Raw genomic sequence first — 2,591 nt, 5'->3', positions numbered from 1 at the left:
GCCGCGCCCACCGTCCCCCATCTCGTTTGCATAATCTCTGCACCGCAGTTCGGTAAGGCACAGTTGTCCGAACCAGGGTTCTATGCGTTGCGTAATACTATAGGATGTAGAGATGCAAACCACACCTATTCTATTTTGAGAGCCTATCAGCTGCCCAGGAAAAAACGATAGTGTTCTATTATTAGCATAACCGAAGGCCCTCCTCGCATCGCTGCCCGATCTTAATAAGCGTCAGTTTTTGGTATAAGCATTGAGACACGCCCTCAGTCTCCTCCCAGGGAGGACTGTGATTGGGTAGCGCGGCGCGCGCGGAAGATGGCCCGAAACAGGCAAAAGACGCCTCCCAAAGGCTGAAAGGGTTGTAAGGTTAACACCATAGGATTCTAAATCGTAATTAATCGGAAAGTACTATACAGTAATTAGGCCTGGACGCCTCAACAGTCCTACATCTTCTTGGAGGAAGACTATTCGATAGAGTCTTAATAATAATCTATTTTATATCATATTTCTATTACAACGTAGAATGTACAGAGAGTTCTCGACTTATGACCACAATTGGGTCCCAAATGTATGTTGCTAAGTGAGACATTTGTTAAGGGAGTTTTGCTCTGGTTTACGACCTTTTTGCCATAGTTGTTAAGTGAAGCATTGCATGTTAAGTGAATCCGGCTTCCCCATTCACTTTTGCTTGTCAGAAATTTGCAAAAGCTGATCACATGATCCCAGGACTTGGCAACCGTCATAAATATGAAACAGTTGCCAAGCATCCGAATTTGGATCATGTTACCATGGGGATACTGCCATGTTCCGTAAGTGTGAAAAACAATCATAGGTCATTTTTTTCTGTGCCATAGTAGCTTTAAACAGTCACTAAACAAATTGTTGTGAGTCAGGGACGTATAATATTACAATATAGGAGGTCCATTATTATTAAACTAGGACTCCTGCCTTGAGCAGCGGGTTGGACTACAAGACCTTCAAGGTCCTTTCCAGCCCTATGATTCTATGACTACTCTTCTTCGTCTTTGTGTTATAAGATGCATTTAATTTTTAAATTATTTGTAGAAGACTTTTTCTCCAGTATGTCTATGGAGATTCTCAGTCATCCAGGTCAGGGGTGTCAAACTGGTGGCCCACAGGCCAGATGCATCATGTGCAAGTCATGTCCACCCCAGCTCTTCAAAGGCAAAAACCGTCATGATACATCACAATATGTCATGTGATGCAGTCGAGTTTGACACTCGTGATCCAGGTCATGGTTGTCTCAAAGATGCTTTTTCAAGAGGCAACTGGACTTCTTCAGCTGTGACTGAATGGTGGAGAGTTTTTCTCCCTTAGATTATCCCCAAACTCATTTTAAAACAATTCCACAAAAAAGCCAATTGAAGACCACAAAAACATGTTCAGGTTTCCAAATTGCTCATCATTAATAAAAGTCTGATGAAACTGCTTTGAGTTTTGAAGCCAGCAGACTGTTTTGGGACTGTGATTCTATAAGATTTCTTCAATAAGGGTTAGTAGAATTTCCCCCCTTATTTAGGAGGTTTATTTGTGCTTTTAAAATGCCAATGCATGTTACAGGCATACAGGTTTCTTTGCAGCTAGACAGAATTGGTCTGATAAGGTTTTCTTTTAAGAAAACCAATACACAGGCCTGGAATTCCAAATCCTAACCAGATCTGAACTTGCTTAAGCTATCAAATTCAGAAAAGGTCAGGCCTCAATAATACTACCAACAGCTCTATATAACAGTCTAACCACATATCATTTTCCTCAAATTGCTAACTCCTTGACAGTGATTTAGCTGAGATCAGAGTGGGTGTCTGGCAGAAATAGACTTTGGACAAGAAATACCTGGTTTGTAAACTATTCTCCCACTGTGGAAGGAGAGAATTCAAATCATATACTGTAGAAGATTCTCCTTATATAAAAGAAAGATACAAAATTAATGCAGCTTGTGGAATTGCACTCCTTCACTTATTTTTGATTGGTAATAATTTTTGAAACAAGGTCTGGGTTCTTTCTCCATTCACCCACAAAATGCCCACATTTATGAGAAACTGACTATATTGCTCCTATTCATGTGAAAAAGTTGGATTTCTTTATTCTTGATTGTGTCAATTTTGAATCTTGTCAAATGAAGGTTACGCGATCCCAGTCATATATTTGGGCCAATGCACAGTATCTGCTCAGTTGTGTCTTAGCATCTAACTCAAATACACATTGTGAGCTTGCATCACAATGTCACAACATACATAAGTCACTATTTCATTCCTCATCCCCCATAGATTTTTTTATACTTTAAGTAGTGCACATAAAGGGAAATAAATAAAAGTGTACAAAGTGTAGTTGATAATCCTCAACTTAAGACTGCAAAGGGGATAGGAATATTCATCATTAAATAGTAGTTATTAAATGAGGGATCACATGATTACCCCCAATTTTACAGCCTTTTTTTGACATGTTCATTAAGCAAATCACTGTGGTCATTAAGTGAGACACCACGAGTGCAACTTGCAACCTTCCCTGCTGATTTCCCCATTGACTTTGCTTGTTGGAAGCTGGCTGGGAAGATCACAAATGGTGATAAT

The sequence above is a fragment of the Crotalus tigris genome, unplaced genomic scaffold (assembly GCF_016545835.1).
Source record: "Crotalus tigris isolate CLP2741 ecotype Arizona unplaced genomic scaffold, ASM1654583v1 scf7180000017977.1317863, whole genome shotgun sequence".
NCBI lineage: Eukaryota > Metazoa > Chordata > Lepidosauria > Squamata > Viperidae > Crotalus > Crotalus tigris.
This window is presented reverse-complemented; position numbering follows the sequence as displayed.